Source organism: Eleutherodactylus coqui, chromosome 1 (assembly GCF_035609145.1).
Source record: "Eleutherodactylus coqui strain aEleCoq1 chromosome 1, aEleCoq1.hap1, whole genome shotgun sequence".
Classification (NCBI taxonomy): Eukaryota; Metazoa; Chordata; class Amphibia; order Anura; family Eleutherodactylidae; genus Eleutherodactylus; species Eleutherodactylus coqui.
The window spans coordinates 462149185-462172884 of record NC_089837.1 but is presented as its reverse complement, the minus strand read 5'-3'; positions in this window follow the sequence as shown (position 1 = coordinate 462172884).

The window sequence follows — 23700 nt, the reverse complement described above, 5'->3', positions numbered from 1 at the left end:
CTGTTTGAAAAAATGTATTTTTTAAAAACATTAAAAGAACATAAATTTGATATCACCGTAATTGTACTGACCCATAGAAAAAAGTCCATGTGTCATTTTACTGCACTGTTAGAGCAGTAAAATTTAAAACCCCACCCCCATCCCCCCAAAAAATGGCACAATTGATTTTTTTTTACTTTCTCACCATTTAAATATTTTTTAAATTTTTTTTTCAGTAGATTATATGGTACATTAACCCCTTCCCGCTCCAGGGTGTAGGTTTACGTCCTGGCAGCAGGGTACCTCCCGCAACAGGGAGTAAACTTACGTCCTGGGGATAGCGCAAGATCATAAGTGATCTCGTGCTATCCTGCAGTGGGAGCTGGCTGTCAGTCATAGCCGGCCTCCGCTGCAACAATGGGGGTGCATTGGAGATGCGCCCCCCACTGTTAATCCCTTCCCTGCCGCGATCTATGTAGATCGCAGCATGGGAAGGGTTCACAGAGGGAGCGGGCTCCCTCTGTGAAGTTGCTGGGCTCTCACGATATAATATACTGTATAAAGGTGTTGTCCAGGATAAGAAAAACATGGCTGCTTTCTTCCATAATCAATGTCCACAGATTGGGTTCGGTATTGCAGTTTACCCTCATGCACTTCAATGGAGCTAAATTGCAATATGATAAACAACCATAGGAGTGTGTTGCACTGTATTTAAAGAAATGAGCCATAATTTTATATTCCTGGACAATCCCTTTAAGCAACTTTTTTGAGAAGCCTTTTTTTTCCAACTGTGGAATGAATGGCTTATGATATTTTATTTACATTTTTTTTAGAAGAAATGTTCTCTTTTGGTAATTGGTAATATTGGATATATTAATGATCTATATAGCTAGTACATTACTAGTGAAAGAGAAGAACCATGAATTAGTCTACTTATTAAAAATCCCAGATCAGTACAAACGTTAGAAAGCGTCTACAAAGTATAGATTTTACACAATCATCCATCATGTAAATTCTACACACAAGACATTGAAGAATCTGGACTGAGTAGTGAGACAATAAGCTCATAAAACAGGCTTGTCACAAGATGTAGCCATGATGTAACTTAATGCAACTGGAAGAAACATGAAAGATCTCCCATCAATTAATTAGTACCATCGGCTCATTAAGGGGGAGGCGGGACACATCCATCACATGGATCTCCCAAACCCACTGATGTTAATTAGCTGAGAGAGTTTAGTGTACGGGTAAAGCGGTTATTGCTATCCAGATCACATAGTCATTAACATTTTAATTGCTTGTTTGACACTTTTAATGATTTGAAGGGTTAATGCATTAAAAGTTCATATATTTAAAACACAATGTCAGCATCCGAGGTCTTCCTCCGGACATCAAGACGACTTCTCCTCTACATCTAGCAATGGTGATGAGGCCTACCGTATGTCACCGAGTCAATGTCAACTATTGTCTTCAGCCTGAGTGTAAAATTGAAAGAGATTTCCCGTGTTTCACTCACATGGTTGTATACAGGATTGTTCATATGCAGGAATTTGTAAAATGACGCATACAACAGGAAAATTTCATAGTAACATGTATAATAGCTGGAGAGGCAGAAGATACAGGTGTTAATGTAGGTTGTCCCCCCGCCCCCCCCCCCCCCACCCCCGATGAGATTAAGTAATTTATCAGATGCTTGTGGCACTATTTATAAGCTATAGACTGCAATCAGATGTAATAGATGTCATGTTGTGTCACATTAAAGTTGTAGGATGGGTAATATTGTCACCCCACTGTCTGTATTAAAGAATCAAAAAGAGGTAGATTTAACCCCAAACTATGGTCATACCAATTTCTTATAGGTAAAGTCACATTCGTGTTATACCACTTGCCTTTTCGACATCTTGTTCTCAGTTGAACATCCCCCATTTTTCAGTCCAAAGGACCAGGTCATCAACAATCGTGAGTTAGCAGACCAATTGCTATGGCCACTGGTCAGGACTGGTAGCATCCCCTACCTTCTCTTGCCGTCAGACATGTCACCAACATCATGCTCCTTGTGTTAGTTTTGGTAGACATCAAATCTCCTGTGAGTTTCCTAGTCCACATCTGGGGTGTGCCCAGATTTCTGATCCCCAACCAATCCTAAGTGATCTTGAAGTATTTAGGGCTACTCCGCTTCTTATCAGGTGCCTGAACAATCAGTCTCCATACTATGGGAAGGTGAAAGTTTGTTTCTGTCTGACCTCCAGGTATTTGATCCATGTCTGAACCAGCCAGCTTTCTTGACTTCATTACTCCTGATCTTCACTCATTATTTGACTATGGTTTCTATGTCTGCTGCCTGTCTTGACCCTTAGGCCCCCTGCACATGGGCGGAAATTCCACGGGTGGGATTTCCCACAGAATTTCCGCCCGTGGAAGCTGCCATAGGATTGTGTTAGAAAACTCAATCCTAGGCAGACGGCCTTGATTTGTCCGCGCGACATCTCGCACGGAAAACAGAACGTGGTGTGCCCTATTTCCGTGTGAGGCTTGCAGAGCCCCGCACAGAAATGTCAGACGCCGGCCGCTGGCTCCACTCCGCGCATATGAAGTGGCAGCCGGTGCATCACAGAGTCGGAGCCGTGGGAGCAGGTGAGTACCACGCTGGTCCCTGCAGGGGCTCGGATCGAGTCCAGCTGCAAGAATTCTCTCAGCGGGATCCGACCCAGCCATCTGCAGGCAGCCTTAGCCTGATCTACATTGTGAAGGTAGTCGGCTGGCCCTGACTCCAGCTTTGTTCTTTGACTATGTCACTGTCTACACACTTAGATATCGCATTACTGTATTTCTGTCTCAGTTGCATCAGCAGCCACATAGCTGAAACTATTTTTTGGGCAGCAGTCTGAGATTCTTACAGCGAAGACTAGATCCCAACAGGTGAAGTTAAAGGGTGAAAACCAGAGACCTCCAGCTGCAGTCCCTAGATCTAACCCTAAGCCAAATTAGCTTTGTGGTACAGCGGATCCATATCTGCTGCTAATGTTGGCTGTAAATTATACCATCAAAATGCCAGTAATCTAATGCATGGTAGAATGGACAACTATTGATCACCAGTCAGTATTATATAGGAAATGGCAAATAGCATAACAGAAGCCAGACCCCATTATAGTCAATGGGATCCATTTGGTTCCATCACAGGATGGATCAGTTCAGGCAAGATTTCGCTGTCTTGCTCTCATAGCAGAAAAGAATAATGGACCCCTTAACAGTGGTGTGAACCCGGCCATAGTTTTTCGAATGACTCCTCTTAATTTATTGCCTTTCATTGCAAGCATAGCCAATGCAGTCTGGAGCATTGGTAAGTGCCACGTCGAAGGATGCTTTCTGTGCATACCCTTACTGTACTACCTCTACAATTCATGTGCCATTAATTACCACTACACTCTGATATGGCATATCATACCCATTTTCACTAAAGTCCCCAACTACAGTGATTCGCTAAGGGGGAACCTTGATCCCAATGCTTCGATAAACCTGCTCCACCTTGAGCAAGCAACTTACCACCTAACAATACATTAAACTGGGAGTCACAGTGTAAGCAGGATGCTTGGATACAGCTAGAGAAATGTTATATTGCTTCAGTGATCTGGCATAGCACCTCCCTTTGGATGCTGAAAACCTTTTCCCAGCTCATAACTCTGCCCCCCCATCCTCGCTCCCCCTCCTTCGACTTAACGTAGTTCGATGTCAACGTGCCAGTTCATCCTCAGCATAATCACAAGTGATAGGAGAAAGCCATATCTGATGTATCCCTCAGTGCTTTTATCTCTATAAATCATTCAGACCGTATTTATTTTTACGAGTTGCTGAAAGTTAGCATTGCGCTGTACAAGGAAAAACAGTTATGCATCTTTACCGGCTGCATCCCTAATTGTGCATCTGTCCCTTGTGCTCGGCAGTGAGCGGAACAGAGCAGAATCGCTATCTAGTATTCTGATAGAAAGAAAGAAGAAAGTCCTGCCAACGTGGCGTCTTATCGTACTTCGATTACCGCAGTTTTACCTTTTGCTCTCCATACTGGTCCGCAGAGTCCTAGATGAATGCAGCAAAAATGCAGGTAACACTAGAGGATGTGCGGACCCAACGCTGACAGGTTTCTGAATATTTTATGAATCAATCATGCCATTGTGCACCAGTGAGATAAAAGCCTAAACAATACATGGATCGCATAAAATACTTGCTTATACATGGATTTATGTGCAAAGTTATATACATTCTAAGCTTTTTTTTAAAGTTAAAGGGATTGTCCGAGTATAAAAAAAAGTCACGCGGAAAAGTAAAAAAAATCACTACTTGACACTAGAGATGAGCGAACGTGCTCAGCCACGCCCCTTTTTCGCCCGAATACCGCGATTTTCGAGTACTTCACTACTCGGGTGAAAAGTACTCGGGTGCGCCGGGGGGCGGGGAGAGGCGTGGTGGCGTGGGGGGTAGCAGCGGGGAACAGGGGGGAGCCCTCTCTCTCTCCCTCTCCCCCCCACTCCCCGCTGCAACCCCCCGCGCCGCCACGGCGACCCCCGAATTGTTTCGCCCGAGTACGGAAGTACTCGAAAATCGCGGTATTCGGGCGAAAAAGGGGCGTGGCCGAGCACATTCGCTCATCTCTACTTACCACTCTTCTTCCCCTGGAAAACCATAGAGCGGCTCCAGTGCAGTTCCCACTAAAGCCTAAACAATACATCGATCACATAAAATACTTGCTTATTAGAGATGAGTGAGTATACTCGCTAAGGCACATTGCTCGAGCGAGTAGTGCCTTAGCCGAGTATCTCCCCGCTCGTCTCTAAAGATTCGGGGGCCGGCGCCGGTGACAGGTGAGTTGCGGCGGGGAGCAGGGGAGGAGAGAGAGAGATCTCTCCTCTGTTCCTCCCCGCTCTCCCCTGCCGCTCCCCGCCCCCCGCCGGCCCCCGAATCTTTAGAGACGAGCGGGGAGATACTCGGCTAAGGCACTACTCGCTCGAGTAATGTGCCTTAGCGAGTATACTCGCTCCTCTCTATTGCTTATACATTGAATTATGTGCAAAATAATATACGTTCTAAGCTTTTTAAAAGTTAAAGGGGTTATTAGAGTCTAAAAAAAAACCAAAAACGTGCATGCGATAAAATAAAAAAATCAGTACTTACCTACCGTATCTTCTTCCCCTGGAACACAGCGAAGTGGCTCCGGTGCAGATCCCACTATCAGCATGGGTGACTGCCACACCCAATCATAGGCAGCAGCCTCACCTTTCTGAACTCCTGGTATCGTAGTGCCCAGGAGGTGAGCCGATGATACTAATTCATTTATGGGAGATCTTTCATGTTTCTTCCACCCTCACCTAATTTATGGTCTGTGCCAACAGTAGGATCTTCACCGGAGATGCTCCACAGTTTGGGGGAGAAGAAAGGTAAGTACAGATTTTTTTGTTATTTTACTGCATGCCTGTTTGTTTAAACTTTTTTTTTTTTTTTTTAAACTCGGCCAACCTCTTTAAAGTAGAGTTCTGCGAGCAGATTAGAAATCATATAGATGTAGACTCAGGGGTATATGTAAAAAAGAGGTGTCCAACTATACAAATCAAACTGAAACTAATTGACAGTACCGCTATTGGTGTATTAGTTCTGGCATTTCTTTAGCCCTGTACTTTCTTAACATCACTTGCACAGGAGAAAAATGGCGTAACCCTCAGGACAGCGCCCACCAGTTGTCTGCTTGAAAAAAAAATTTAACTCCCTATTAGGACATTCTGAATTAAAGGGTTTGTCCGCTAACCAGACAACATTCCCCCTATAGGGTCCACTGTGCTAAAATAACAAAAGCAGCAGTTCTTACCCATTCTCTACTGCCCTACCATCATCCTGGTAATTGTTGTGACAGATGATGTCACCAGAAGTCACTTGACCGCTGTAGCTAATCAGAGGTTGCAGCGTCACAGCCCGTTCTCCTGGCATCAGCTCTCACATCCTGGGCACCATGATGCCAGGAGTTTGGAATGATGACACTACAGCTTCTAATTGGCTGTAGAGGTCAGATGACTTCCGATGACTTAATTTGCCAAAAAAATTACCGGGACCGTGGCGGGGCTGCAGCACTGGATCTCTGTGGTAGAGGACAAGTATGTACTGCGATTTTTGTGATTTTAGCACAGTGGGCCATATACAGGGAATGTTGTCCGACAACCAGAAAACCCCAAAAGTGATTGGCCACCTTATACAACATATACTCAGTACAGCAGATGGGTAATGGGTATATTGGTAACTTACTAATGTACAGTTTTCAGAAGTACTGCTCTTTTCTTTTTTTTGATAGCCATACGTCCTTTTTTCTTGACATCGGCAGTCCTATCCTCCAAATAACCATAGATGGAGAGGCACATGACATAACCTTGCCTGCCCAACAGTCTGTACCAATGAAAGGCACTATGCTTGCCCTAGTTTCCTTCTTGGACACAGGGGCTGGAAGGGTAGGAAACTGGTGCAAGCCTACTGCATTTCAATGTCAGTCAAAGATGGACGGGGTTACATCAGCTGTAGGGTCTTGCCATCGATAAGTTTATTTAAAGTTGTGTTGAACTGTTTTTCTGGTATAGGTGATGAGTCTAATGTCACCATCATTTGGGCGCCATTCTGTGTGATGGCGTATTGCCTTGCAATGGTGCAGTGTTGGGTGTTGCTGCCCAAACGGAGTGACCCTCGTTATATAAGTCTCTGCATAGGAGTGGGAAAGAGAAAATGTGAGGGAGGAGTAGAAACTCACAAGTGCTGAAGAGAGGGCTGGACTGCGATCGGAGCGTGCGGTCAGATTAGAAGCTGCTGTGTTAATATACCAGTAGAGACGAGAAAGAACGGCACCGTCATCGCCAATAACCTTTGTACTAGCTTTGTGGCTGTGAACAAAAGCCTGTGAATACCAGACTGTGTGTGTAAATTAGTAAAAGCTCTTCAAACTTGTGATCGACTCCTGCTTATTTACCACCGCACCATTTGCTGCTTAAGAGTGCCTAGAACCGAGATGTCTTCCCGCGTTTCCCATGGATTGTGGTGATACACAGGGGAAGAACGTCTGTCACTATACATTCCTTCCTCCAAGTGGACCATTGCCAAACTTGACTGACCCATTACATCCATCCATCAGGGGCCATTTGCAGGATGGGAGGAGTGTGGTTGTTGGGAGAGAAAAAGGGAGAGTAACAACCGGAAGAAAAAAAACAGCGCCATACTTTTGAAAACTGTATTTTAGCTACCAATATCCTCATTATCCACTGTGCGCTACTAAGTATATTTAAGCTAACTAATCCCTTTAATATAGGGGAGCCTCTCATTTGGGATCCCTATTAGATATCCAGAGCATAGATGTTTGTTGACTTCAATGGGAGCTGTGTCATGTTTCATTTCCCCTTTCGGGATACTGCGGTTTCTCACCAATTACACTTGATCGCTCAGAATCTTAACAGCAGGAATCCTTGTGATCAGTTTATATTTGTGGGACCCTTTTATAGAGGCTGTTGAGTTGTAAACTACTGTATGCCTATTTGCAGGATAGACCACCAATGGTAGATCAGCAGGAGTTTAAAATCTCAGAGGCCGCCCATACAGTACATATCGCCCATACAGTACATATATGTCACGTTCAATGCTGGACTTGTCTAGGCATGCCTGCAAGAACATTTATATGGTGTCCTAAAGGACCACCTATCAGGTCTATGCAGAACAACTGCCCTCAGTCTGCGTGGAAGAAACCTGTAATGTCTAATCTAGATGGTAAGTATCTGGACATGAAGACAGGACCAAACTCAGATGACACAAAACACATGATCATGTTATTAGAAAAGATAGGTATACAATATTAAATATATGGTCATCTAAGTAGCTAAGAGACATCCAACCATGGTCTAACAAAAGATGGAGAACCTGCCTAATAAGTGGAGTTATCGTCCCAACAAGGACGGCCCACATCAGGAACCCAGGGCCAAACTAACTCTCCCTAATAGGCAGCAGGAAGCAGTGGCACAGATGACCTATAAACTCCAGCTAGTAGTGCAACTTGAACTGGAAACAAAAACAAGCCCTCAAGACCAGGTAACAAATCCAGGACAGACAGGATGTAGTTAAGACAAGACGGCTACCTAAGATACAAACAGGACTGAAACGTCTGCAGATAGGACATAATTCAGACAGGACTAAAACCTCAGAGACAGGCAAGACGGAAACCTCTACAATCCGACCCCCACCAGACAGAGGACATAGATGAAACCAAACTCGAGCGTCTGCCCACCAACGGTTAGGTAGATACAAACAGAACTCGAGCATCGAAATCATATGGACGGGTGGCAGACCTAAACCAAACAGGACTTTGACAAAAGGTACCAAACCGCATGCATGCGGACCACGAACCAGACGGAGACAACTAGACACAAACAAACAGAGATCTAAACAGCATTCATGCTGGCGCCAGGGTTCAGTAAGGAGATAATGACCAGCAACCTCTAGCAAGGAGGGGCTGGTATTTATGTGCCCAAGTGATTGGCTGGCTGGGGCAATCCACACAATCAGCCCACACCTGCAAAGATGCACTACTGATAGCACCACAAGACCCAGGAGCACAAACTATCACACAGTGACAATATGCCTTTGTTTCTACAAAAATTATAGGCGTTCATGCTGTAGATATTGTAATATATCATGTATGTTATAACGCTATTATACAATCATTGTTAAAGTGAGGAAGGAATAAAATAGCTATTTGAGACTTCAGATTATGTGCAAAGTACAACACTGCTGAAAACCAACAGAACATATAAAAGATTTTAAAGCCATTGCTTTATTTTACGTTTACTGCCCTTTTCAAGATTACATGGTTTCTTCTACATTCATCTCAGTAATAATGTCAGCGTTATGACAGCTATAGTGGCAGAAGCCAATGCTGAATAACATCAACTATTCATGAGACTGTGTTGGTGAACTGTACACTGCCATCGCAGGAGCAAAATGTCACTTTCTGAAGGCTTCACTCCAATACCTTTAAGGCCTCGGTCAGACAAGAGTGTTTTCCGCGCATGAATTGCCACGTAAAACGATTGCGTCTGTTAAAACCAATGGTTTCCTATGAAGTATTCACATGTCCGTTTTTTTAGATGCGCAAAATACTCCCACCTGCAAAAGTTAGGACATCCGAGTGCAAATGCACCCATTTACATGTGTTTTCTACACGCGATGTGCAATTTTTACACGACCATTCATGCGCGCAAAACACGCTTGTCTGACCGAGGTCTAATAGTCAACTTGTAGGAGAGCTACAGTGAGAAAGCGATACTAGATGGGAGGGCTATTTCCAAAAGTAGAAGCATTTCTAAAAGTAAGAATTTATGGGACTTGTTTTCTTCAAACTTTTCTTTAACTATTAAAGAAATCGGGGGTTATTTATGTGGACCGATGTTTCACACCCCAGTTTTAATAAGCCCACTGTTTGACTGCGAGTGACAAATGTATTAATATGTGCATGGACATCCATTCCACATATGGAAAACCTACTTAGGTTAGGAGCTGGAGCAAGTTTTTGCTATAATCTATGGCAATTTCTGATTTACAGCAATTTCAGAAATTACAGTAAAACGTGAAGGGCCTTATAGCTGGGCCACACCCATTCTTTGAAAAAGTGGTGGGGCACAGCCTATGAGCCCCAAAAGTTGCATAATTCTCACATCCAAAAAAGATGAGCGAGCATACTCGCTAAGGGCAATTACTCGATCGAGCAATTGCCCTTAGCGAGTACCTGCCCACTCGGAAGAAAAGGTTCGGCTGCCGGCAGCGGGCGGGGAGCGGCGGGGGAGAGCGGGGTGGAACGGAGGGGAGATCTCTCTCTCCCTCTCTCCCCCCTGCTCATTGCCGCAACTCACTTCTCACCCGCGCCGGCAGCCGAACCTTTTCTTCCGAGCGGGTACTCGCTAAGGACAATGCTCGATTGAGTAATTGCCCTTAGCAAGTATGCTCGCTCATCTCTAATTAAAATGTAACAAAGTTTGTGCAAAAAAATCATAACTTTTTTCCTTTTTTACTTATTTTCTCAGCATACGGTATACAATACCACAAATTGTGCTTTTAATACAGTGATCCCTCAGGTTGCAACGACCTCTGGATACAATATTTTCAGCATACAATCATCTTTTTTAGGCAATCATAACTTGAGTGTTTTGGATGATTGGCCGGCTGAGGGGTGGATCAGCTCGGTCGGCAAATCACTGTTAGTCTGTGCTTATTTATTCTGGCCCCTCCTCTCAAAGAGCATTGGTTATTCTCCAGTCTAATTTGAGCATGCATGCTGGTCAGATCTCTGTCTGTGTCCTGTCTGTTTTAAGTTTGATTGTTGTCTGAACCCAGTTGGATGTAACAGCTGATTGCTGAGTCCTATCTGAACCAAGCCAGATGTAAGGTCTAATTACCGAGCCCTATCTGACTGAACCTAGTCAGATGTAAAGTCTAACTATCAAGTTTTATCTGAACCTAGTCAAATGTAAGGTCTAACTACTGATCGCTATATGAACCTAGTCAGATGTAAAGTCTAACTACCAAGTTCTATCTGAACCCAGCTAGATGTAAGGTCTAACTACCGAGCCCTAACTGAACCTAGTCAGATGTAAGGTTTGACTGCTGAGTACTATCTGAACCCAGCCAGATATAAGGTCTAACTACCGAGCCCTGTCTGAACCTAGTCAGATGTAAGGTTTGACTACCGAGTCCTGTCTGAATACAGTCAGATGTAAGGTATGACTGTCAAGTACTATCTGAACCCAACCATATGTAAGTACCAAGTCCTATCTGAACCCAGTCAGATGTAAGGTCTGACTCCTGAGTCTTGTCTGTTTCCTGTCTGTTGATACTCTGTCCGAATGTGTTTCTGGTTTCATGGGTGGCTTGTGGTTTAGCCCTATACATCTGCTAACCTAAATCTGTCTGTTCCTTTATTTATATGCTGGAGTGTTGTATCATCATGTTCCCTGCACTCTGTGGCATTGTATTGTGTGTCATCTTTGCCATTGTTCCCTGTTGTCATCTCCGAAAAGTCAGGTGATCACTCTGTCGATAGATAGAGGTTACCTTCTTAGAGGTCAGGGCCATTTTCCCTTGATTTCCTATATTTATGTTTCCTTATACGCCATTTTGTGTAAACCTCGTTTGTACCAAAAGTGCCTGTGTTGGGGTTATCTGAGTTTGTCCTGTTTGCATTAGTCTGTATATTGAACCTTTTTGGACATTTCTATTAACTTCTATGTAGGCCACGTAGCATAAGCCCTGCACTGACGTAACAGCCTTCTTATCCATGGATTATGGGGATATATGATAGACTCATAGTATGGTATGCCCACTCTAGTAATGATCCATACATCACTGATTGGCAATGTTGACCTGTGCATGCACCCTGACAATTCACAGTAATACAATATATGCAATATACTGGATTTGTAATTAAAATAATTTTCTCATCTATAGTACTAAATATATTTTGTGTCATTGTGCCTTAGTGCTTTCTCTTTTCTGTGTATCTCTGCTAAGACTCAATCAGTATCCTTCTTATGCTCAATTATTTCTCTGCAGTTTTACGAACTATATTAAAATATACAATGCATAATAATGTGTAAGGTTATAGTGAGTTTAGAGGTAATGATGATTTTTAAGGAGCATCTGGTACCTATAACTGGTCACATGCATTGAGACATCTCAATAGCAAATACAAATCGGTGCCTAACACCGCTTACAACTTGTACATTCGAGGCATGCCAATCAGAATAGCTAAAGGCAAAGGAACACATAGTGAGGTTAGTAACAGTCATCCCAGGTGTAAAGTTCAGCTATTGTACTATAGGCCATAAAGGGGATTTCCAGAAATTTCCATTGGGACTTTTTTAGGAACAATACTGATATCATCATCATAAAGGCCGACAAAGGTGGAAATATTGTCATGTGACATGTGAGTATGTACATGTGTGAAGCGACAACTTGGCAATGACCAATATTATGCTCTCTTACCATCAGACCCCAGATCTGTATTTAAAGGGAAACGTGATTGTTTATTGCCTTCTGCCTTTAGGGAGGGGGTGTTGACCAAAAGAGAATTAGATTTTCTCAGGGTGGATAAACCTAGCATTTCTACCTTTTACTTACCCCCTAAGGTGCACAAGACTGGTTAAATCCACCCGGCAGGCCTATTGTTGTGGGCATCGGAGGTTAATGTGAGAAGGCATGTATCTACCTCGACTTTTATCTTCAGCCATTTGTATTGAATCTACAATAGATTTCATGCACTTGAGTGAACAGTTAGCACGTTTTTTAGTTTCCTCCGGGACTCTCTTGATCTCCTTAGATGGAGAAGCTTTGTACCAAATATTCATCATAAATTGGGGATGCTGCCGCTGCTTATTTTTTGGAATGACGAGACTTCTCTGACCAAAGATATGATTTATTGTTGCTACATTTGTTGCTTTTCTGTGCTGTGGAACAATTTTTAAACTTTGGTAAATATTTCTACAGATAGGTTTTTGGAACCACAATGGGCGCACGTTTTGCCCCCTCCTACGCCAACCTCTTCTTGGGTTGGTGAGAGGAGACACACATGTACCCATTGGCATTCTTTTGTGACCATATCATAAAGTAGTTGAATTATATATACGATGTGTTAGTCTTTTGGTCTGGCTTTCTGGAATCTGGGCAGGAATTTGTATCTTGGCTTAATTCGAATTCTTGGAACATTCCCCTCGCATCTGATTTTTCTTTAGATACAGTATCATTTTTGGATTTGAAAATCAATATCACAAATGGGTCCGGAATAAGGAAATAGTGACTGGCAGCATTCAGCAATGTAGAAAAATGCAAGATTTATTTCCCCATTACAAAAATTACGGCAACGTTTCGGTCGTAATAGACCTTCCTCAAGCTTGAGGAAGGTCTATTACGACCGAAACGTTGCCGTAATTTTTGTAATGGGGAAATAAATCTTGCATTTTTCTACATTGCTGAATGCTGCCAGTCACTATTTCCTTATTCCTGATTGCACCCTTGGAGCCTCTCTGGTTTAGGCTTCCTGACTGGCTTTTGCACACTGTTTTGCCTGGCTCTATGTGAGGATATATGTTGTGCTGCTGGGAACCTCTTTTTTCTACTCAGTGATATCACAAATGGGTCCATCAGCATGGATCTATACAGAAAGCATATGGACTAATTTCTCTGATTACATCGGAACTGCAGTGCTATCGGCGATTTTCATTGATGTTCACATGATCTTGTACAAGACTTAAGGATAGAGTTTATCCTGACAAGGTAATTTCTAGGGCTTACAGACGAGCGCATGATACTCAAAGACACAACATTTTGACACCCAAGGTCAGGATAACAACTAATTTTGAAGGATAGAGAATCAGCAGCCCTTAACACCATCCAACAGTGAGTAGGCTATTTTCATAGAAGACTGCACGCCAAAAAACTGGATTGGATTCAAATCCAAAGTGGCATAAATTGAAAAAAGAGAATTTCAGCAGATTGAGGTGCAACGTCATGCATCCATAAGGATTCCCCTTATTCTTCCTCAGAAATCATCAGAGAGCGTGATGTTTTGACCCTTCACCTGGGTCTTTGTCAAGGATAACAACTAATGAGATTAGGCTGGTTACGACCTACAATAATGGTTCTATCGTCATGAGATATTGGAACGTAACTCATACATCTTGTTTTCAGATGCACACTCTGATTACATTACATTTAAGCCACATATGGTTGCATGAAGAGCAAAAAAACCTTATAGACTTGGTTACTAGGAGCCATTTTACACGACCAGTCTCCCATTTAGGGAAGAGCGTCAAACTAATGGGCTTTATCCATGTGGGGACTGTTCAGTCTGTCAATTTATTACCCCATGAGCTTCCTTTCTCAACTTTTTACATAATAAATCTTATGTATTGAAGCAGCACATCAATTGTCGGTCCAAATATGTTCTTTGCGCCTAAATTTGCCCTTGTCCTGAGGTGTATATCAGACAAACCACACCAGACTTTGTTGTAGAATTCAGAAACCTCTCTCTACAATAATATTGGCAAGACATGACTTCAGTCGAGAAAAAAAAACCTTATTTCTGTAGCTTCCCATTTCTTCCATCATCATGGCGGTAAGTCTGGGGAGCTTCGGATATTGGGATTGGAGATGGTTGAACCTACAATTCAAAGAGGTGACTCTGCGTTGCCAGTCTATCCAATTGTAGAAGCAGCATCAGAGGTGTAGCAAAGAAGTCTTCTTCATTGCCAGTTTTTTGTGATGAATCGTAATGGTTGGCTTCAATGAACTTCTTTTTACTAGCTTTTATGAACAATGAATGGAATATCAATTTCTGTTATTTATTTTTCCTTACCCTCGTTGTCCCAGACTTGCCTTGATTCAAGGGTTTTTAGATTCTTGTAGACCCAGAAGTAGAGGATGTTCATTCCTGTTGGCCCCTAAAAAATCCTCGGAAAATGAAAAGAGCTTCTTTACCATGAAATGACTTGGAACAGCTTTTGTCTCTTTTTGCTTACCTCTCATGAACTCTTTGCTTGGAATTTCGATATTGTGGTCCTGTTATTTCCATCATGTCTATGTCTACCATTGTCTTTGTTGTATATTTTTGAATACAAATATATTCCATAGTAAGCACATGGTTAATCTGTATCCCCGAATCACTATTAATTTGAACTTTATTATTATTACTTAGTGTTATATTGGGGAATCCCTGCTCATATTTGGATAATGATCTGTTCTGTCTATATACTAGGATTATCTGTGCTGTATTTATTCATTTGGGGACATTTCATCTATTCCCTCTGATACCATCATGCATTAGTGTAGGGAAATCTCTGCAACTATAGTGCATTTAGATTTTATTATATATGTATACTTCGTGCACCATAACCTGTATATTGGGGGGCTTTTTTCTTTCGAATAGAATGCAAATATGGCCAATCTTTAAAATTCGCATATCAGCTTCTTATCACAGGGATATTCCCTTGTAATTCACATTTAGAGCGCACATATGTTTCCATTTTTTATGGGCACTCTCCATTTGGATCACACTATTTTTGTTGCATCGGGGAACTCCCAGCTCGGTATTTGGATTCCTACTTTATTATTGCACTGGGATTATATGTGTTATGAATATTCTAATCTTCTTAGATCAAGCTGGGGAAGTCTTTACTATTGTAGTTTCTTATTTTTATGCACATCTTTTGGACTTTGCCTCTATTGTAAGTGCTGCAATTCTTCGCCATGTGCACATATATCTATTGGAATTCAGCATCCAAATAACATCAGGGTTTTGTGCTCAGTCAATATTTCTATGCGCTTGTGTTGTGTATGCATGTTATGGATGATTGGGGACACATTTTTGGGAATGTACATTTTAAGGTCACATGTCTTTAGTGGATGTCTACTATGAGTCCAGTTTCCCAGGATCCAAGATTTAGCATTGGGACTCAGAATCTTCAAGTTATGCTTCTGCCTATGGGTAGGCCATCAATGTGTTTTCTCGATAAAGTAATTTTCCAGTTTTGGAACAAATTTCTGTCCCATGACAGGAGGGGACGTGGCTATTTTTCCTGCAGTTGTTGTCCTCTGCTGCCCCTCCAATCTATCGGTTCGGGGCCCATTTTAGGCTTTCCAAGCAATTTTCTGACCATCTAATGATCATGTGAAAAACTCTGGCCAGTCAGAGAGCAGGTATAATACATTAGTAGTCTAACACTACCAGTGCATTGTAGGTGATGAGGTAGTCTGAAGATTGCATCAACCATCTATGGATGGCCAAAAACAGGACCTTGAACTCGTAGCTTGGAGGGACGGCAGAGAAGAACAACTGCCAGCAATATACCTCCCTCTCCCTCCTGTTATGGGACAGAATTTTGTCCTGAAACTGGATGGTTACTTTAAATGTAATTTACTTAGAGTTACGTATCTTTTAATGTCATAGAAATACCACCTTAAAAAAATTGAAAGCTATCAAAGCATCCGCTAAGAAGGTATAATATGACAGGAAACCAGATACCTCTTAGATATAATTGCCGTAAACCTCAAACATCATCCATCATCACACATCCTTCTCTTCTATCTCTCTTCAATGTTCAATTTATTTCTAATCTTTCGTCATCTCCTTCTTATTTTCCCTCCTTCTCTTCTCTTGAACATCGATCTCCATTACCTACAGTGGTGTTCGCCCATCTCATTTTTCTCACATGGGTTTATCAACGGCCCCCTTTATAAACTGCGTTTTCATACCTGTGCATTTATCTTCCATTCTTAAGCATCTGAAGTGTCTATATTGTGCTATGTGGTTAAGGTTCAGTAATTGCTGCATTGTGTCCATCTATTGGAAATTTCAGGAGAGGCCTCGATCTGTCTCCATATTCGATGATGGGAAAAGGACACATTGGTATGTTGGGAAGTCACAGTTGGAGTAGCCGATAACCCTTTTGATTCTCTGATTGTTCATTTATAGAGATGAGCGAGTATACTCGCTAAAGGCAATTGCTCGAGCGAGCATTGCCTTTAGTGAGTATCTCCCCCGCTCAAGACAGAAGGTTCGGGTGCCAGTGCGGGGGAGCGGTGAGTAGCGGCTGTCAGCAGGAGGGAGTGGGGGGGGGAGAAAGGGAGAGAGAGATCTCCCCTCCGTTCCGCCCCGCTCTCCCCCGCAGCTCCGTGCCCGCTGCTGGCACCCGAACCTTCAGTCTCGAGCGGGGGAGATACTCGCTAAAGGCAATGCTCACTCGAGCAATTGCCTTTAGCGAGTATACTCGCTCATCTATATTCATTTAGCTTTTGACAGAATTTGAACTTTTATTGAATGGGGGTATATGCTTCATTTTCAAAGCCTTTTCTAGTGGGAAAACCAAATAAGAAATTTACAGAGGTGGACAAAAATATGGAAACCGCGTACGAAATTCATGTCTTAAGTTACATGGCATAATAAATCATATTTCAATAATACATGTAGAGACTGATTTTAAGTGGAGGTAATATAACACAGATGTTGTCAGGCAGAAGTGAACATCTGACTGAGCAACAAGGTTCCATTGGTCAGGGGTTTGAGCCACTCAGCTACTGGTACCAACTGGCTCCCAAAACCATCCAGAGCAGGGCAAGAGGTAAAATAAACACAAATTTGGCGGAAAAGTTCTCAGCCAAGCAGGAGTCAAAAGGGCAGCTCAGTGCTAATGATTAAAATCCCATGCATTTTGTATGGTGTTTCCATATTTTTATCCACACCCTGTATTGTATATAATGTATTATGATGCTCCACCCTATTATAATATATGATTATTGAACCAGGTGTTTTGAGTAGTAAAACAATAAAAGTAATATGGTGCTCAAAAATTATATATATAGAGTTGCAATCAAAGATATTTTCAGTGAGATTTAAGGGAGGAGGTTGCAGCAAGCAAACCCAAGGATATGAGTGAACTGGAGGCCATTGACCATGAGGATCGGGTGAAGATTCCTCAAGAACTCTGCCATAAGCTAGGGTCTGGCTATGCATCATGTTTGCGGTTGGTCATACCAGCAAAAGCAAGCTCTACCAAGTACTAAAGACGCTGAAGGGGCTTTGGCTCAAGGTTGACTCAGCCTTCCATTCTTCCGAGGTCGGTAAAATGAGTACCCAGTTTAGTGGGGGGTAATTAATAAATTACCTGAAAGCGCTGCGGAATAAGTTGGTGCTATACAAATACCAAGATTTTTATTCATAAGCTGAGGAAAAAATGCGCAGAAAAGCCACGAGGAAACTGACAAACGCTGCCATGTCAATTTTATTACCGTTTCCGCTGCGGAATTCACCTCTTCTCAATGAGGAGATGAATTCTGCAGAAACATACGCCATACAACGCAGCCCAGATGGTGCGGGCTTTGAGGGAGACTTACCGCTGCTGATCTGCTGCTGACGGTCCGCAGTAAACCAGCCCCGTGTGGATCGAGTCTTAGGCCGGCTTCATACACGCGTAATTCGCTGCGGGACACCTGCATGACACGGCCGCGCAGCAAGTATGTAGTGACGAGTATGAACAAGCCATTACTGTCTCTAGTCGGGGATTAATCTCCTGGCCTTGAACTGGTTAAAGAAAGGGATCAGAGTTATAAACTTTATTTGTATAGCGCCAACATATTCCGCAGCGCTTACATAGACAAGTCTTTTGCCTGAGTTTTTGCGTGCAAAAGACAGAAAATAGAACCCATTAATTTCAATTTACTTATTTCCTGATTTGCACGCACCAAAAAAACTGAACCTGCTCCGTTTTTCTGCGCTTTTGCACACCCAAGGTTCCCATAGAAGTCTGTGGGCAGTACACAAATGCACATGCAATACTCAAAAGGAAGTCATTAGGCTAAATAGCTTTTCAAATCAGGGTGGGAGGGTTTGCGTGCGCATGTGAACAAGCGCTGCATGAGCAAAAAAATTGTCCTATATGCCGATGTGCGCACAAATCTACCAAATACGTTGCACTGAAGCGTACGGAGTTGCGCATACGGTTGTCTGAATAAGCCCTTAGATGAGTACCAGGTTGGATCCTTTTAACAGAGGAATCCTATATACGTAGTGAAAGCCCCACAACCATGGGGATCACCTTCCGATATCGCCCAGCCAAGGCTGTAGTGCCAAGCGGAGCCTATAAAGTCCCAGTACGTAATATTACTGGTGAGCCTGCTGATAAGAATAGAGCACTATGTGAAGAATGTTCCTATTTCTTGTCAGCTCCCCTTTGCATGAGGATATTAGTACAGCGCGGTGTGTGCATGGCCACATGTTGCCTGGCTTCCATCAGAGAGCCTTGCTGCAGACGATGACAGATGTGTATGTGAGACCGTTACCTTTGGAGATACTTGTGATGGTTTGCAGGTCTCGGTGGGCTGGAGGGAGGTGTATGTGTATATACAACATGCCCTATTCAATATTCGGCCCTTACACATGGCCTCTGTTTTGTGGCAAGCAGAACTCTCCAATTCATCTGGGGATCAATGCTTCTATGGCAGCTTAAAGCATGAAAAGGAACAGTCCTAAAATAATGGGATTTGTGTAGAACACATGAGCACTGGGCGTTGGGTGGGCAGATGGCTGCGTTTTGGGGTTTTTTTTGGGGGGGGGGGGATGATCAAACAATCACAATTCTCTTTTGCAAGGCGAATAAATGCAAAGGTGCACAGAAATTTGGCCATGGGAACCGCAACCATTAAAACCCATAAGTTTCAATGGGTCCACTCACATTGGTCGATTCTCTGCCCACTTTTTCGCCGTCAGTGAAAATACGCAGCATGCTCTATTTTGCCCACATTTGCACACCCAAGGCTCTGTAGGAGTCTACGGGGTACATAAATGTGTTCCCATGTGTGCTAAATCGTGCTCATAATGGCGCAATTTAGTGCTGTTAGTTACTAACCTCCACGACTGATTAAGCAGGCCCATCTACTCCTTAGATTGCCCACCTGTTAAAACATGGTGCAGGTGTGTCCCGCACCGATGTGGAAAGGGCTGGCAGCGCAGAAAAGGATACTTACCTGCGCAGGAACACTCACGAGTAGACGTGATTGGGGTCCATACATACTGCAATTACATCACGCATAAGTAAGGGAGGCCTAAAGGACCTTTTCAAGGGCCAATAAATTGATCACATACGCGTTCATCCACGTGGAAAAAAAGCTCTCATCTGCGATTTTCCGCGGCCATTCGCAATGACTTTCCGCAAATGATTGCAGGTCTTCTGCTGCCGAAATCCAACCCGTTCATGTGAGCCTGGCCTAAAACTGCAGTAAGACTTGAGCTAGTCGGTTGCTGTTATAGCCCATCTGTGCTAAGGGGCAAGGAGCTGTGCCTTCAATAATGGTGGATGGAGCACCAACATTATATTTAGCTACAATTCACTTGCATTTGCAGTGCCTGTTTATTAGAATGATTCTTGACATCCTCCTCTGACCCCTTTTGTTGATGAGTTGTTTATGTCCACAGGATCCCCGTTAGCTGGACGTTTTTCCTTGATCACCCCATTCTCCATATACTCTCAACAGTGTCCCCGGCTACTCTAGCACCGATACCCTGTTCCAAGTCGCTCAAATCACTCGATTTTCCTATTCTAATGTGGATTCACGCTGAAACTGATCAACGGAAAACTTGCTCACTTGGTTTTTTTGCTGCACTCCGGGGTCATGTGTCTAATTTCTATACAGGGCAGCGCCAATGGTGATAGGGCAGCCGTCTGTAATAAAGTGAATATTCAGTATATAGCATTTGACATCTGAAGTAATGGTGAATTTACACAAGACATTATGGGATTGCACAAAAGTCAATCACCCAATGTAAACCATGTCTGAATCACTTCGTAGGCGGGCGAGAATAATACAGCAGAGCGGCTGAAGTAAACTAAAGAACTTTGTAACTTTCCATTAGTCCATACTTAATATTTTATATAAGTAACATCAGAAGAACTTTGCTTTACTTACTTTTGAATTCTGAGATATTTTTCATGCTTGAAGCTACTTTCAGATTGCATTAACCCTTTCCAATCTAAATTGTATCCTGGTTTTCCAAGGGGGCTTACTCTTTTTCTGCCATTATACAACGGCGCTATATGCTGGCTAAAGCCAGTACTGCATGAGGTGACATGTTGGATAGACTCCGATAGCAGAGAGGCTGGCAATATACAGTAAGAGAACCCCAATGGATGTCTTCCAACATCGGAGCTGTACAGCCTTAAATCATAATGTCTTTAGAGGTCAGACAGTGGATCGGAAAGGGTTAAAGGGAATCTGTCATCAATTGCATTTTGCCCCAACCATGGGCAGCATGAAACAACAATAGGCTCCCTCATTACAATATCAGGAAGAACTAGGTTTTACTTTGAAACACTGTGGCATTTCAGAGAAGTTAAAGAGTTGGAAGAAGAGTCCGCAGGGAGACTAACCACCATGAGAAATGTTTGACGAAGCATCTGAACATATGTAAGCGATTATCTCTCCCAATGTCAAATAACGTCATTCCAAAATGTTAAGCAAGTTTTATCCATACAGTTGCATAAAAGTTAGGTTGCTGTATTTGAACACAGTCTGTACAGGGCGATTCAATAACAAGGTAAGGGCGGCTTCGCATTTGTGCATGTTTCTGCGCCTACGAATATTTGCAATGCTCAAAGAATAGAATAAAATTGATGCCAATAGATTTGTTCTCATCAGCGTGCTTTGCCCCCAAAGTCTATGGCATTTGCGCAATCACGCACTCAATATGCGCACAAATGAGCAATACGCTGCGCAATTCTGTAAAAAAGAGAACACATCTGGACCTCATTAGGCTAAATAGCCTTTTAAACCGTGGAAAGGCGTGTGTTTTGCGCCCTGTGTACGCAAAACGCACAGTACTATGCGCAGACACGCGCGCAAATCTACGTCATCAACCTCGCTGTTCGTACTCCCATCAGAAGCTGTCCAAAAAGGCAGCTTCAGATTATTGTATGTGCAAATACGCTTGCCTCACTGCAACATATTTGCGCAGTGAACAAGGTTGATTTGCCCGCACATCGGCCTATTGTCCTGTTCTTTCTTACGCACGCAGGCACGAACGACACCCCTCGCCCTGATATATAAGGATATTTAGCCTAATGAGGTCCAGATGTGTTCTATTTTTCATGGAATTCAATGGAGTCCCGTGGTGTGCAAATACGCAGAAACATAGAGCAGGCCCTTTGGTGTGCAAAAAAATGGTTAATGAGAACGAAAACAATGACATCAGTGGGTTCTATTGTCAGTGTATTGCGCATGCTAATTCCTCACACTAATTGGTCCATGTGAAGCCACCCTAAAGAACAAAAGTAAAGCTGATTTGAAATAGAATGAGGGTAAATTGGCTTTTGCCTCAATCGGTTTTTTTTGCCTTCCTCTGGATCAACAGGGGGTGCATGGGTGGGGGGGAGGGGTTGGAAACAGGCTGAACTGGATGGACGTTTTTCTTTTTTCAGCCTATCATAATATGTTACTATGTTATTCATACATGAGTTGACATACAGTATCGGTCAAAAATTTGGACACACTTTTTAATTGCATACTTTGTCTTGTTTTTCTTTTCTAACCAAATAGATTTATATTATCAAGACTATGAAGGACACATATGGAATTAAGTAGAAAAACAAAAAAGTGTTACACCCAAATATGATTCTTAAAAGTAGTCCCCTTCTGCTTTGATGACAGCTTTGCAGACTCTTGGCATTCCCTTAGTCAGCTTCATGAGGCTGTCACCTGGAATGGTTCTTCAACAGTCTTGAAGGAGTTTCCAGAGGTGCCGAGAGCTTGCTGGCTGCTCTTCCTTCACTTTGCACTTTAACTCACCCCAAATAATCTCATTTGGGCTCAGATTGGGTGATTATGGAGGCCATGTCATCTGAGGCAGCCCTCCATCTCTCTCCTTCTGGAGGTGTGTTTGGGTTCATCGTCCTGTTGAAAAACAAATGATGGTCCAACTAAGCACAAACCAGATGGGATGTCATGTCGATTCAGAGTTCTCCTTCCTTTCCTGCGGAGGTCCTGATGACAGTCAGGGCAAAAACTAATGAGCATGTTTTTCTCCCCTTATATGGCCATGATATTCACAACCGTGTAAGGGGACAATGCAAAACCACTGATTTCAATAGGAGTTTAATGGTTTGGTTTTCACTGCCGGGATTTCTCGTCGGTGAATACTACAGTCGAGAAAACATAGAACTTGCTGTATCTTCTCCGTGTGTAGTGAATACATGGTGCGGAGAGAATTGGGCGGCCCCTGTCTTCTCGCGGTTATTTTCAAACTCCTGCGCTCTGGCACGGTGAGGGAGAAGAAATTTCTCTTGTTCAGGCGCAACTACGCTCCGTGCCGCCGAGCGTAGTTACACCTACAGCAATATGTTTATCCCTCAGTTTAATCATAGTGTTTGATGGCTTTTATGACTACACTTGAGGATGCCTCAAAATTCCTGAAATCGTCTAGAAGTAATGATGGACTGTTGTCTCTCTTTACTTAGTTAATTGGTTCTCTCCATAATGTCAATGAGAACATTAGTTGAGTAGAGCTAAACACTTTATGGAACTGTGTACCAACCCGACCTCTGTACAACACAACTGATGGCCTCTACACATTAGGAAGGCATGAGATTTTACAAATTAACTCTTGACAGGGCATGCCTGTCAATTGAAAACCATTCCAGGTGACTTCTGATGTTACAGTATTGGAGGGGGTTCAAAGAAGAGCAACTAAACTAATACATGGAATGACGGGACTAAAATACCCAGAGAGGCTATCCAAATTGGGATTATTTACCCTGGAAAAAAGACGGCTAAGGGGTGATCAAATAACTATGTATAAATACATGAGGGGACAATACAAGGATCTCTCCCATGATGTGTTTATACCCAGGACTACGACAGTAACAAGAGGGCATCCGCTACGTTTAGAGGAAAGCTGGTTTCACCACCAACATAGAACGGGGTTCTTTACTGTAAGAGCAGTTAGACTGTGGAACTTCTGCCGGAGGAAGTGGTGATGGCAAAATCCATAGAGGAGTTTAAAAGGGGACTTGATGTCTTTCTGGAGCAGAAGGATATTACAGGATATAAATCTTAGGTTAATTGTTAATCTGGGTATACAGGCAGGTAGGAACTATTAGGGGTTGATCCAGGGAACAGTCT